Source organism: Erinaceus europaeus, chromosome 11, assembly GCF_950295315.1.
Source record: "Erinaceus europaeus chromosome 11, mEriEur2.1, whole genome shotgun sequence".
Classification (NCBI taxonomy): domain Eukaryota; kingdom Metazoa; phylum Chordata; class Mammalia; order Eulipotyphla; family Erinaceidae; genus Erinaceus; species Erinaceus europaeus.
Window position 1 is genome coordinate 75,942,551 of NC_080172.1, and position 15,222 is coordinate 75,957,772.

At 43.9% G+C, this 15,222-nt stretch overlaps 1 protein-coding gene across 3 annotated transcripts in view; it reads right to left on the bottom strand.

The window, feature by feature from the left end:
• BCAR3 (BCAR3 adaptor protein, NSP family member) overlaps positions 1-15,222 on the bottom strand; it is a 338,182-nt gene that overhangs the window by 150,171 nt on the left and 172,789 nt on the right. The window contains exon 1 of one of the 3 annotated variants that reach the window (XM_060202101.1): positions 402-735. The exons of the other annotated variants lie outside the window; for them this stretch is intronic. The gene's annotated coding sequence lies outside the window, so the exon portion shown is untranslated. Of the gene's footprint in view, positions 1-401; positions 736-15,222 lie in introns of those variants that run through there. 3 annotated transcript variants of the gene reach the window in all.

Below are 15,222 nucleotides of genomic sequence, written 5' to 3' on the forward strand. Positions count from 1 at the left end.
CCGCCGCCTGCTGTTAGCACGGAGGGGGAGAGACGACCGGGAGAGCTGGGAGCCCCCAAGCCCCAAAAGGGGGTTCTAGAGAAGTCGCCTCCTCCCCGGAAGTCGCCACTCGCCCGGGAATAAAGAGTAAAGATGCTTAAACAAGTGGCGGGGAGCCTCCGGCTCGGGGCCGCTTCTGGGGAGCCGCAGCTGGTTCGCGGGGCGAGCTGGGAGCAAGTCGGGTCCCCAGTGTGTGTGCCCCCATTCCTGCCCCTAACGCCTAGCCTGCTTGGGGGAAGCGGGGTGCGCGACCACTGACTATTTCTCCCAAAAGCCCAGCTTATCTCCCACAAACTTCCCGGCCGGTCCTGTGCGGGTAAGGGAGCCCCCCTCCCTCCCAAAAGGATCCGGGCGACACTCACCTCCCCGCGGAGCTCAGCGGCTGATCTGGCTCATGGTCCGCCGGGCGCAGCGCCGAGAAGCCCGCGCGCCACTGCAGTGCGCCGGGTGCGCTCTCACCTCGACCCGGGAGGCTGCAGGCGGGCGCGGCTCCCAGCAAGCAAGCCAGCAAGCGGGAGGCGCGCACGGGATCCCGGCCTCAACTGGTGATTTGCGGCTGGGCAGCCCCACCCCGGAGAGCCGATTCGCGCGGCCCTGCTGAGCCCCCCGCGACATTTACATGCGGCCACCTCGCCTCTCCCGCTCTGCCCGGACTTGAGAGTCACTGGGCTCCCCTCTCCCGGAGAGAGACCCCCACCACCACCACTCTTGAGGGTAGACCCACCTTCCCACACTGCACACCGCACCCCACCCCACCCCCTTCCCAGGAGTGTTTAATTATCCAGCGATCCGCTGTGCTCCACTGCAGACACCTGGCTGGCTTTCTATTTAAAGGGCTTTGATGGGACAAAGACCCAGGTGACTGACTACAAATGAGCAAATGAGGCCAATCTCTTACACTCACTGGGGCGAAATGGAAGCAGAGCCGGATGCTTTGCTTCTGGATGGTTTGGTGGAGTAGAAGTTTGGAGCGTATTGGAAGGCTGACACTATCAGTTCTCAAGAACCATCAGTATTATAAAGTTACAGAAAGTCATGGGCAGCAAAGATAGACAAGCTGGCCGATAGCACGCAATCCAGAAAAACATCTGTAGGGGATGGCAGTGGCACACTCAGTTGAGTAGCGAAGGTGGCAGTGGGGGGAACTTCAAAAGCAGTGAAGTAGGGCTGCAGGTGTGTCTCTCCCTCTCTATCTACCTTCCCTCTGAATTTCTCTCTGTTCTATCAAATAAATAAATAAATAAATAAATACTTACATGGGCATTTGGTTTTTTGTCAAACATGTGACTGGGAAATGCTGGAAAAGGACAATCTTTCTCTTCTGTATATGATGCTGAGACTCTTGCCCATTACCTCATAGTAAAGCCTCCTTCCCTTCCTGCTCCCCGAATCCATTCCAGATAGATTGTTAGAGCTAATTGGAAAAGGTAAAAGTAATAAAAAAAAAACCCTCAATTTTTTTTTAAAAAAAATCATTGCCTTGGAGTAGGTAAAATTTTCTTAAACACACATATATTAGTAACCATTAAGGAAACAATTGATCGAGCAACAACATTAAAATCAAGAACACCTGCTCATCAAGAGTCACCCTTAATGAAAAGGCAAGCCAGAGTGGAACTAAAACACATACATCCGAAAAAGAACTTGTATACAGAATAATTACAAATCAACAAGAAAAAGGCAGAAAATCTAATTGTAAGTAGACAACATAGTTCAACAGGCATTTCTCAAGAAAGTCAGTAAACAAATTTTAAAAAGGGTTGTAGCTTATTAAATCTCCCAGAAATGCAAACTGAAGTTACATTGTGATCATCACACCCACCCAAAATGACAAAAATTAAATAACTTTGCATGACACTTTAGAAAACCTTGAAGTTCAGCTCCCTACCTGCAGGGGAGTCACTTCACAGGCGGTGAAGCAGGTCTGCAGGTGTCTGTCTTTCTCTCCCCCTCTCTGTCTTCCCCTCCTCTCTCCATGTCTCTCTGTCCTATCCAACAACAATGACATCAATAATAACTACAACAACAAAACAACAAGGGCAACAAAAGGAATAAATAAATAAATAAAATTTTTAAAAAAGAAAAGAAAACCTTGAAGTTATCTACTGAAGCTAAACTAATATTAGTCTGTGACCCAGCAATTCCATCTCTAAGTATATATCCAACAGCATGCACGTATTCACCAAAACAAACCAACAAAAAGCACCATGTTTAAAATCTGTATAACTTATCACAGTCCAAAAGAAAGAACCTAGGTGCCCATTGACATAATAAAGATAAATGGTGTGGAATACTATGTAGTACTAATGAAGGAACTATAGCTACACTCAGGATGCATACCTCTCAAGGCAGGAACAAATGTCTACCTGCTGTGTAATTCCATTTTGAAAAATAGTAAAAATGTCCTTTTCTTCTTCTTCTACTGTTTGCCCTTCTTCCGTAGCCAGTCAACATCAGGTTGAGCCTGATGTAAAGTTTCGAGACCTCCTTTAAATCTCTTTACTTAGGTGTAATACAACAAACCCAGTACAAGTTCAACTTTGTGTTTCCCCTTTCTGTTATTTCCCTTCCTTCCTTCCTTCCTTCCTTCCTTCCTTCCTTCCTTCCCTTCTCCTCCTTCTCCTCCTCCTCCTCCTCCTCCTCCTTCTTCTCCACCTTCTCCTCCTCCTCCTCCTCCTCCTCCTCTTCCTTCTTCTTCTTCTTTTTTGGTATTATCTCTATTTATTTGATAGAGACAGCCAGAAATTGAGGAGGGAAGGGGATGATAGAGGAGAGAGAGAGAGACAGTCCTTGCAGCACTGCTTCACCACTCATGAAGCTGGATAGGGACTGGGTCCTTGTGCATTGTAACATGTGAACTCAACCAGGTATGCCACCACCCGGGCCTGTTATTTCTCAACTTCTGTCCATAAATGAGATCATCCCACATTCACCCTTCTCTTTCTGGCTCATCTCACTTAACATGATTCCTTCAAGCTCCATCCCAGATGAAGTGAAGAAGGTGAATTCATCATTCCTAGTAACTGAGTAGTATTTCATTGTGTATATATACCACAACTTTCTCAGCCACTCATCTGTTGTTAGACACCTAGGCTGCTTCCAAGTTTGGCTATTACAAATTGTGCTGCTATGAACATAGGTCTTTTTGGATGAGTGTGATTGATTCCTGAGGATACATCCCTAGGAAAGGAATTGCCGGGTTATAGGACATGATGATTTCTAGCCTTCTGAGAGTTCTGCAGACTGCTTTCCACAATGGTTGGACTGATTTACACTTATACCAGCAGCGCAAGTGTGTTCCTTAACACCCCCCCCATCAGCCTCTCAAGCATTTGTTATTACTATTGTTTCTCATGTAGGACATTCTGATAGGAGTAAAGTAGTATCTCATTGTCTTTATTTGCATTTCTCTGACAATCAATAACTTGGAGCATTTTTTCAAGTCTGTTGGCCTTTTTTTTTGGTGAATCTTCTGCTCTGCTCATATCCTCTCCCCACTTATAGATGGGGTCATTTGTGGGGTATTTTTTTTTGTTGTTGTTAATAATCACTATTATTTGCCACCAGCACTATCACTGAGGCTCGGTGCCAACATTACAAATCCACCACTTTCAGTGGTCATTTTTTTCTTTCTTTCTTTCTTTCTTTCTTTCTTTCTTTCTTTCTTTCTTTCTTTTCCTTCTATTTTAGATGATAAGATGGAGAGAAGTTGAGAAGGGAGGGTAAGACAAAGAGGGAGGAAAAAAATTCATCAGGAGCCCTGCTTCACTGCTCAACTTGAGAAGTGACCCCCTGCTTAAGCCTGGATCCTTGAACATGGTAACATATATGATTTTTATCCCCCTAGTAAAGAACTACTAGCAAGTCTCCAAGATTTTAAATTCAGCATCCTTAATAATGTATGGAGCTTCATGGGACAACAGTATTGGAGAAATCCCAAGTAAATTCACATGCAGAGATATTTTGGACAAGTTACTGTTTCTATTAGTCCTTTCATTATGGCAAGAGGACTGACAAGATAGAAAATTTGTCATGTACAAGACCCAGGTTCAAACCTGGCCCCCACCAAAGGAAGCTTTGGTATTGTTGTGTCTTTTCCTCTGTTTCCGTCTGTCAGAAAAAGGTGGCTTAAGCAGTGAAGGCACGGCGATAAGAAAATGTTGGGAAAGGCTATAGTAATATATTTATTGTCTGTCACATGACAAGGGTTTTAATTAGATTGGTTATAGTAGGAATGGAAAGGAAAGACCAATGCTATTACTAAATAGTTGGCAAGTTAATAATTAGTACAATAACAGTGAGGGTAGCTACAATAATTAAGAATGACTACAAGTAGATCTTAGAAGCTTTAAACCATGAGCTGGTACAATTATTGCTACCATTTCACACATGAAGAAAGCCAGTTTTAGCAATTAAGTAACTTACCCAAATTCACATTAGATGTAAGTGGCAGAACTAAGGCTAACCCCAGCTCTATCCTACCACAACTGCCTGGCAGAGGAGAATGATCAAAGGTCTACAGTCTAAGTGCCTGAGTAATGCCTGGCTTGATGACAGATGTAGAAGCCAGAGAACAGCTGCCTTTGGCTGAGGATAACATGCACACGTCTGGGTGAACTGAGCATTTTTCAAGCCTTTCATTCACATGATCACTCTCCCCACAGTGTCTCTGTGAGTCAAAGAGGGGAAGTATTATTCCCATCTTACTGAGGAGCACACTGAGGCACCATGAAGTTAAATGACTTATCCCAACTCAACTATCCTGCCCTTGGGAAATCTTCCTGAAACCCAGGAAAGGCTGTATGTACCTTACACTTGCCTTTTCCTTTATAGAACTTGACAGAGTTCACAACTGCATATTTATTTCTGTTTGTTATTTTTATTTAACATTTGTTGCTCTAGAGACACAACAATACATTTTTTTGGTTTTACTTTTCTTTTGCTCCTGGTTTGGGGCCTGACACATTAGTATTAGTTCGCATATATTTACTACGAATGAATGAACTCTGGACCTTTAGATTCTTTGTTTTTTAATCTTTGTATGGCAGTATAAGGTTCCCTATAGGTCAAATAAATGCACTGCTTTGAAGATGGGCTATGTTATAAACAATTTCAGGATTCAAATTCCTTTCATTCTACCGCTAGCTTCCATATTCATGTTAAAACAGTAAAGCCTTAGGTCACTTTAGCCAGAGAGATATGTAAAAGGATAACAACCAGTAACATAGACTTCTAGTTAGTGCATGAGACTTTGTTGGGAAGCCTTAACCCAGAGTTATCCCTTCTTCCTATAAGTAATGTGTAGAGCCCCACCCCATGATGTCATGAGTTAACAGGCAACAGGGACAGGCATGGGACAAAGTACAGTTTAAGAAAGAAAAACTCTGGGAGTCGGGCTGTAGCGTAGCGGGTTAAGCGCAGGTGGCGCAAAGCACAAGGACCGGCATAAGGATCCCGGTTCGAACCCCGGCTCCCCACCTGCAGTGGCGGTGAAGCAGGTCTGCAGGTGTCTATCTTTCTCTCCCCCTCTCTGTCTTCCCCTTCTCTCTCCATTTCTCTCTGTCCTATCCAACAACAACAACAACAATAATAACTACAACAATAAAACAAGGACAACAAAAGGGAAAAAATAAAATAAATATTAAAAAAAAAAGAAAGAAAAACTCCTAAAATTCCAGCCTTCCCCTGCCCTAAATAGTGGCAAATAAGGAATGTTTAAGCTATAATAAAAGAAGATCAAAGAAAAAAACTAAACATGAACAATCACAAAAAGACTGAGAATCTCTGAAGTTAATATTTAATTAGTCACTAGCACAAAAAGCTAGAATTTCTGTGTGTATCACAGCAGTAAACATTTTTCTATTTTTCAGAAGCCATACCCGCTAGCTTCCTGACCCATGGAGATCTAGCCATGGATTCCTTGCCCACCAGGCAGGGAAGGCGACTAAGCTGCCAAAGAGCCTGCATGACAGCTGCAAGCTCACTGTTATATCAGCTAAAGACGTCATTGTATCCAGTTTACAACTGGATGGGTCTTCAACAAATAATGTGTGAGAGAGTAAGTGGGTGAGTGAATGAATAATGAGTGGGTTAGTGAGTGGAAAAAGAGATGGTGTTCTTGATAACATGGTCTCATATGAGGTGCAACTTAGACCTAATGGTCTGTATTTGAGCTGTACAATTTGGGATTTTCCCTAATCACTAAACTCTGGAGACCTGTCCCTCCTACTTCCTCAATCTGACTAAGTTTCGCACTAATTAGAATCTTAATTTCTTCAGCAACTGGAAAAGAATACTCCAGATGTCTCTGGATAATTATAGAATTATTTAAATTCCCTTATTCACACATCTTTCCTCTTCAGTTTTATTCAGTAAGTATTTTTGTATGATTAAAAATGACACTTAAAAATTCATTGAGGCCTTATTATATGGAATCCATCACTAGCCCTAAGAGAGAGAAAGGTGAATACATGACTGCATCATCATGACTATATATCCTATTGTTCTTGTTGCCAAGTCTTTACTGTTCTCCACTAGCTTTTTCACACACAAAGAGACTGAAACAGAGAGGCACAGAGAAAGGGGAAAACTACAGCACTAAAGCTTCCTCTCATGCCCTGTAGGTTCAGTTTGAACTTGGGTCAAGCTCATCGCAAGGCAGGTACACTATCTAAGGAAGCTATTTTGAGTTGAAACCTTTATTTTCACAGGAATAAGCACTTGGTGGTGGTGGGGAAGCACCTGCTGCAAATGAGGTACACTGTGTTGTGAGAATTCAGAGAAGGGAGAGATTTAAAGTATTGGAAGGATGGTTTGTTGATGCTGGTGAGAGAGAATAAAGGAGAGAGAAATGCTGGGAATGCTTTGCAATGACAATGAAGAGAGAAGAAACATGCACATAAAGTTGGTTCAATGGCCCCTGGCTGTCATCTTAACTTATGACAGGTGAGGACTCTATTAAGATGTTACAGGCTTGGCGGTGGGTGGAGGGGAACCATGCCAACACTGTCCTAGTGCAAAGGAGTTTAGATAGCTGGAAGAAATGAAGGAATATGAAGCCTAAGAGTTCTACACAGAATAACCAGAGAGAACATCTTGACCTGGATGAAGGATTCAATCTGGAAAGCAAAGCTGGCATTCCAGGTAAGTGGACTTTAGCCTAATGGAATGGTTTGCGAGCTATAGATAGAACTTACCTACCACATTTTAAAAATTCTTCCTAACAATGTTATCATTAAAGATGTCATCATTAGTGGTTCAGTTCTTTGTGTTAGGTGTTGAGCTCTGTCAAAAACCTTTTCTTGTTTTGTACAGCGATGTTAATCCTTAATGGATGATCTAATAGAACAGCAGCTCTAAACATGCCCTTCTCTTGCAACTCTACTTCTAGGAATATGGCTTACGGAAATGCTCAGTCGCCTATATATACTAAGGTTTTGTGGTAGCACTGCATGCAGTTTACAGAATTTGTTCACCTAAAAGAGATGATTAAATCACAGCACACCTACACACTCTGGCACATCATGCAGCTGACACAGTGAGGTTATTCTACAGGGACCAACACAGAAAGGTATAGTAAAGTATTGCTAAGTGAAAAAGCAAGCTGCTCATTTATGTAAAAATGACAGATCTGTGTATGTGTGTGGGATTGCAGGTCTACATGGACAAATCATCAGAAGAATTTCCTCCATTTGCTGATATTAATGGGTGAGTGAGAGGAAATTTTTCTTTTATTTAAATTTAAAAATTTTTTAAAAATTTTTATTTACTTCCTTTTGTTGCCCTTGTTTTATTGTTGTAGTTATTGATGTCGTCGCTGTTGGATAGGACAGAGAAATGGAGAGAGGAGGGGAAGACAGAGGGGGAGAGAAAGACAGACACCTGCAAACTTGCTTCACTGCCTGTGAAGCGACTCCCCTGCAGGTGGGAAGCCGGGGGCTTGAACAGGGATCCTTACGGGTCCTTGTGCTTCGCACCATGTGTGTTTAACCTGCTGCGCTATAGCCTGACTCCCTTATTTTAACTTTTAATTGCCTTTATTTACTGAATAGAGACAGCCAGAAACTGAGAGGGAAAGCGGAGAGAGGAAGAGAGACACTTGCAGCCCTGCTTCACCACTTGTGAAGTTCTCCCCCTGCAGGTGGGGACTGGAAGCTTGAACCCGGGTCCTTGTACATTGTAATGTGTGTGCTTAACCAGGTGTGCCACCACCCACCCCCTTTTTCTTTTTTTCTTTGTCTAATTCTAAACTTTGCAGTTTCTACAATAACCATTGATTACTGCATAATTAGAGATAATTTATGTTGAGGAAGTCGGGTGGTAGCGCAGCGGTTAAGCACAGGTGGCGCAAAGTTCAAGGACGGGCGTGAGGATCCTGGTTCAAGCCCCCAGCTCCCCACCTGTAGGGGAGTCACTTCACAGGCGGTGAAGCAGGTCTTCAGGTGTCTTTCTCTCCCCCTCTCTGTATTCCCTGCCTCTCTCCATTTCTCTCTGTCCTATCCAACAACGATGACATCATCAACAACAACAATAACTACAACAATAAAACAACAAGGGCAACAAAAAGGAAAATGAATAAATAAATGTTAAAAAGTTTAAAAAAGAAATAATTTATATCACTTCTTATATGCCATATATGTTCTAAGAGCTTTATGTACATTAACTCATATTATTCTGACAATAATCCCAAGAGATAGTACAGTTATTTTTTAAATTATCTTTATTTATCAATTGGATAGAGACAGTCAGAAATCGAGAGGAAAGGGAGGGATAGAGAGGGGAAGAGACAGAGAGACACCTGCAGCACTGTTCCACCACTTGTGAAGGTTTCCCTCAGCAGCTGGGGACTGGGGGCTCCAACCCAGGTCCTTGCACATTGTAACATGTGCACTCAACCAGGTGTGCCACCACCCAGCCCCCGATAGTGCAGGTCTTATCCTGTCTTCTTTTAAAAAAATTTTTTTATATTTATTTATTTATTTTTCCTTTTGTTGCCCTTGTTTTTATTGTTGGTGTAGTTATTATTGTTGCTATTGATGTCGTCGGTAGATAGGACAGAGAGAAATGGAGAGAGGAGGGGAAGACAGAGAGGGGGAGAGAAAGATAGACACCTGCAGACCTGCTTCACTGCCTGTGAAGCGACCCCTCTAGAGGTGGGGACCCAGGGACTTGAACCGGGATCCTTACACCGGTCCTTGTGCTTTGCGCCACATGCGCTTAACCCACCGCACTACCGCCAGGCTCCCCCTTATTTCTTCTTTTTTTAAACTGCCACTACGGTCATCACTGGGGCTTGGTGCCAGCACTAAGAACCCACTGCTCCTGGTAACCTTTTTTTTTTTTCCTTTCTTTCTTTCTTCCTCTCTCTATTTCTTTCTTTCTTTCTCTCTTTCTTTCTTTCTGTTTTACCTATAGGACAGAAAAAAATTGAGAGGGGAGGGGGAGAAAGAATGATAGACACCTGCAGACCTGCTTTACTGCTATGAAGTGTCCCCCTTGCAGGTGAGGAGTGGGGGGCTCACACCCAAGCCCTTGTGCATGGTAGCATGTGCACTTAACTGTGTGTACCACCGCCAGGCACCTCTTACTCTCTTTCTAAATGAGGACACAGTCTCTGCCTAGGTCACACAGCCAGGTACTGTGTTTTGAACCTAGACAACCTGGCTTAGACTTTGAGCTCTTACTCACAAGTTTATAGTGTCTCAAGATTACACAAACAAACAAACAAAATAAGTAAATAATGCTGCTTTTATAATCAGATATACTGTATTTGAGTCCTGGCTTTTGATGATTTAACTGTGATTCTTAGCAAGTGGCTTTCTTCTAGGCCAGCTTTCTCATCTGTAAAATAGGGAGATAGTCACACATCTCATGAAAGTATTGTGATGAGTACACAAGATATGCTCCATGCCAGCAATGCAGCAAACAGTCAATAGATATTGGGTTGTCAGAAAAGTCACAGCACATTTTACACAGAAAAGCATAAAAAAATTCACCATGACTTCTCTGAACCCAATACATATCATTTCCTCTGAGCTTTGATCGCAAGACTTTTTCTTTTTTAATTTTTTAATCTTTATTTATTTATTGGATAGAGACAGCCAGAAATTGAGAGGGAAGGGGGAAATAGTGAGGGAGTGGCAGAGAGACACCTGCAGCCCTGGGTCCTTGTGCATTGTAACATGTGTGCTCAACCAGGTGTGCCACCACCCAGCCCCGACTGCAAGCCTTTTAAGGAATGTTAACTTACTTGGCATTTTTCTTGAATGACTGCCTGACATCACCTGGTTTCAAGTGTAACTGGAGAAGAGCAACGCAGGGAAAAGGGGTGGGGTAGGCTCAGAATGAGTAAATGAAAAGTACTGAATTAAAACTTCGCCTTTTTTTTTTTTAATTGCCACCAGTGTTATCACCGGGCTTTGGCACTACAAATCCACTACTCCCAGCGGCCATTTTCTCATTGACCAGACAGAGAGAAATTGAGATGGGAGGGCAGGGAGAGAGAGAAAGAGAGAGACAGGCCTGCATACCTGCTTTGTGAAGCCCCCCTCCCTTCCCCACAGGTAGGGCGCAGGGGTTCAAACCCAGATCCTTGTGCATGGGCACTTCACCTTTTCAGTTTTGCCTAAAGTGAGCTCATTTAAGAAAACAGATTTAGGGCCAGAAGAAGATTCAGTGGCAGAAGACATTTGCCTGGCATGGGTAAGGCCCTGGATTTGGTCTAACACTACACAAATAAAAGAAAGATAAAACCCAAAGTTAGGAAAAAAAAAAAAACAATTTTTTTTCTTCTGTAATCAAATCAATCATAAGTTTTTTTTTTAATATTTTATTTTATTTATTTATTCCCTTTTGTTGCCCTTGTTGTTTTTTTTATTGTTGTAGTTATTATTATTGTTGTTGTCGTCGTTGTTGGATAGGACAGAGAGAAATGGAGAGAGAAGGGGAAGACAGAGAGGAGGAGAGAAAGATAGACACCTGCAGACCTGCTTCACCGCCTGTGAAGCGACTCCCCTGCAGGTGGGGAGCCGGGGTTCGAACCGGGATCCTTATGCCAGTTCATGTGCTTTGCGCCACCTGCGCTTAACCCGCTGCGCTACAGCCCGACTCCCAAATATAATGTTTTGTTCTCCACTTCTTAATCTCTCTCTATCTCTTAAACACTCCCCCCCCACACACACACTAAAGAAAAAAGGATGGGGGGAGAAAGAAAAGAAATATTTACATGCGTTTAGAAAGCATTCTGGAGTAAAAATATCATTCTCATTTTTCAGAATCTGAGTATTGAGGTTCAGGGATTTGTTCAGGGTCAATAAGCCAATTAAATAACAAAGATTGAAATTTGATTTTTTAATTTCATATCCCTCCTTTTTTGAATAACACTCACTGCCTAAGTTGCTATTGAGACATGGGATCTCTCAGAGGGAAGTGTTACAGTTTCTGTAGAAAGTATAAGAGGGGGTCAGGAGATAATTCATTCGGTAGCTCATACTTTACTGTGTGTGAGCACCCAGGTTCCAGCCTCCAGTTTCCATATGGGAGCATCATGTAAAGGAGAAGCTTCAAGATCAGAGGAACAGGGCTGCAGTATCTCTCTTTCTCTGTCTCTCTCCATCTCTGTCTTTCACCCTCTACTTGGGGAGAAAAAAAAAAAAGAATCCTCCAGGAATGGTGGAATCACCCGGGCACAAAGCCCCTGGAAGTCCTGTTGGCAAAAGGAAAAATATGGGAAGAGTGTGGTATAATGTGGCCAGCTGGGGTAAATGTTGGGTCAACTCACATGCTTCTGCTGTTACTGCAGGGAGGGGGGAAATGGTCTCCTCCTCCCTACCCCCCACTTCTGCACTAAACTGGTGCACAGAGTAACTGGCCATCCCTGTGGGGTCCATATAGTCCAGATGACATCACACTGTCCACTCCTCCATGTATGTTATCTTTACAACTGCCCTGATTCTAGGAAACAGGACACAAATCATCCTGGAGGAGACAGTAGCATCAGCAGGTAGGTGGCTACAGAGCTCCTAAGAGGGTCCCCAGGAGGCTGCTTCCCTCCGCCAGCTTCCTTTTCATTTCCCTCTCAAGAGCACCTGGAGCCAAAAAAGACTGTCTTGTTTGTGAAGCTCTTGACTGTGACACCCATTTTCAAGTTCAGTCAACACCTGCAAGGACAGGGTCATTACTGAAATGGGGGGAGGAGCTGACTGGTAATGGCTCAGAATAATACTGAGTCTTCAGCCTTCTGCTTAATAAGACAGAAGTAGCATACAAACTCTCTTATCAGTGCCAGGAGTGGAAGATTCCACTGCATGAGGTGTGACCTCCACCCCACACACAGCCTTCTCTTTTACTCAGGACACCCTCTGATTGCTAAAATGGGAATAACTACTGCTCGGCATCCTACTCCTACTATGTCGTATAATGTTTTATTTTAAAGATCTATGTACTCATTTTGAGAGAGAGAGAGAGAGTGAACAAGCATGCATAGAGAACTGCATACGTGGTGCTGAGGATCATGCATGCAAGTCCTGCCCTCTCCCTGCTGAGCCACTTCTTCAACCACTCAGTCTATTTATTTTATGCAGCTGTGGCCTCAAGTCTGCATGATCCCATGGGTCCCAGTGGACTTTCTTCCCTTTTGATTTCAGATATAAAGAGAAACACAGAGAGATCACAGAGAGGAGAGACACCATAGCACCACTCCACCATTCACACAGTTTCCTCCTGATGCTGTGCATGGTGCTTCCAAGTGACGCTGAAAGCTCAAACCTAGGTCCCCTAACATCATAAAGGGTACACTCTACTGGGTGAGCTATTCCCCAGCCCCCAGTCAGTTCATTTTTTCCACATGTTATCTATCGTCTGTGGTATTAGATTATCATTAATGAAATGCTTGCCACACACCTCAATATTGAGTGCAAGATTAGCCGGGAAAACAAGGAGGAGACTGGGCAAGGTCACCCATTTAGTCCTTCCCTCTGATTCTCTACATGTGTAAACTCCTCCCTCTTGAGCACACATACAGAGCTGGAGTTCTGGAGACATGCTTGGAACTTGGAGATAGTAACACATTTAATAGCCACTAGTGAACTAAACTACAACAGAACTTCCTATACTGGGTGGAGGCGAGAGTCTCCAGTGGGCTGGGCCTTTGCATGCACTTGAATATCCCCCCAGGACAGGAAACCACAGAGGTGGGACACAGGTGTGAACCTACAAGTTGGGACAACCCTCTTGATGGCGACCATTAGGGACTCTTTTTGAATGGCTCTGTAAGCCATGTCAAGCACCTCAGAATTGGTAGAGGGTTTACATTGAGGGGTTCCCAAAGCTTCTGTGGGAGAAATCTGCTAAAACATGAATAGTCCCAGCTATGTTTCTCTGCACTGGACTAAGCTTTACACACTGCATATTAGTTCATCCTTTTCAGAACCTGGAGAGGCAGAGGCTGCTACCCTAGTCAGTGAGAAAACAGAGCAACAGCCAAGTTTAGAAAGCTAAGATGTAGGGGCCCATTGGCAGAATCCCTGGCCTTTCTGCCCACATTACCTCCCAGTAGAACCTCTTTTCTTCAGAGTGACAAGAGAGTGTGGGGCTGAATTTGCTTGAGCATGAGGTGGAATAACAAAGTGAATCTTAGGGAGTTAAGTGGTGGCACACTGAACTGAGCACACATGTTACAATATGCAAGGACATAGGTTCAAGCCCCTGGTCCCCACCTGCAAGGGGAAAGCTTCACAAGTGGTAAAGCAGTGCTGCAGGTGTCTCTCTGACTCTTCCCCCCTCTATATTCCCCCTTCCTCTTGATTTCTGACAGTCTTTATCAAATAAATAAAGATAATAAAATTAAACAATAATAATAACAACAAAAACGACTCAGAAGAAGGAAGCCAACTGGTTTGGGGTAATACCCTGAGTGCCTGGTATTTGACAGCCGTGCAACAGATACTTATGAATGGATTATTTTTTTTTTAAAGTTTTTTTTTAATACTTATTTGTTTTCCCTTTTGTTGCCCTTGTTATTTTATTGTTGTAGTTATTAATGCCGTCATTGTTGGATAGATAGGACAGAGAGAAATGGAGAGAGGAGGGGAAGACAGAGGGGGAGAGAAAAATAGACACCTGCAGACCTGCTTCACTACCTGTGAAGCGACTCCCCTGCAGCTGGGGCCTCGAACCAGAATCCCTACTCCGGTCCTTGCACTTTGTGCCACCTGTGCTTAACCCGCTGCACTACCGCCCGACTCCCATGAATGGATTCTTGACTAAGAGTTTCTGGTACGACATGGGGCTGGGGATGGAAGTGGGAATCTTCAATGGGCCAGGGACCATAGCCTTCTGTATACACTTTAATTTCCTCCTTGACAGGAAACCACAGAGGAGGTTCAGAAGTGTAAGCCTCAGGTCCCAGCCTCTGCTGGTGAGCTCTTCCTACCCCAGCGGCCATCCCCTGGGGCTTGCCAGAATATATATAGTTCCACCCCTGAGAAACTGACTCAGAACTGAATTTTAAGTGGTCTCCCAGGAGGCCCACCTCATCTTTGCCACTTTCCTGCAGTGAGGTGCCTGCTTGTGGATTGGCCTTCTCTTCACCAGGCCGGAGACCTAAGCGCCCCCCCCCCCAAGGCCCCTCCCAATGAGGTAGGAGGCAGACTTCCCCTATGTCAGCATTTCCCAGAAGTTTAAGCCCCTGTGTGCTCCCCATGTGATACTATCTGTCTCTTGGCTCGGAAAAGAGCTCTCTCACTGCATGACCAGTTAGTGACCAACACGCCACATGAAAGGAAATTAGTGAATAATCCTCAAATTTTAGAGGTGAATCATACTGGGGTTTCCTGGGGACAGTGTACCATATGGTTAGTCTTGTCATTAAGAGTAGTCTGCTAATGAACACCTAGAGAGTTTCCCTGCAAATACCAGGTGTGGGGGACAGAGTAGGTCAAATGGTCCTTGATCAAATAGGAGTATGTTGTTAGAACAATTGGTAAGGAAGTTAAAATAGAGGCAAGCGGGTAAGATGCCTCTGTAAAGATGACTGCTGTCATTTTGGTAACTGTTGGAGACAGAAACCAACCAAGCATTTCCAGCAACCCACATCCTCTCTACTCCCCCATCCACCTTTTTCCCAGTCTCAGACCAGAGTCCATGGAGTAGCTGACATCGTCCTAGGAAGACCAGCCTTTATTT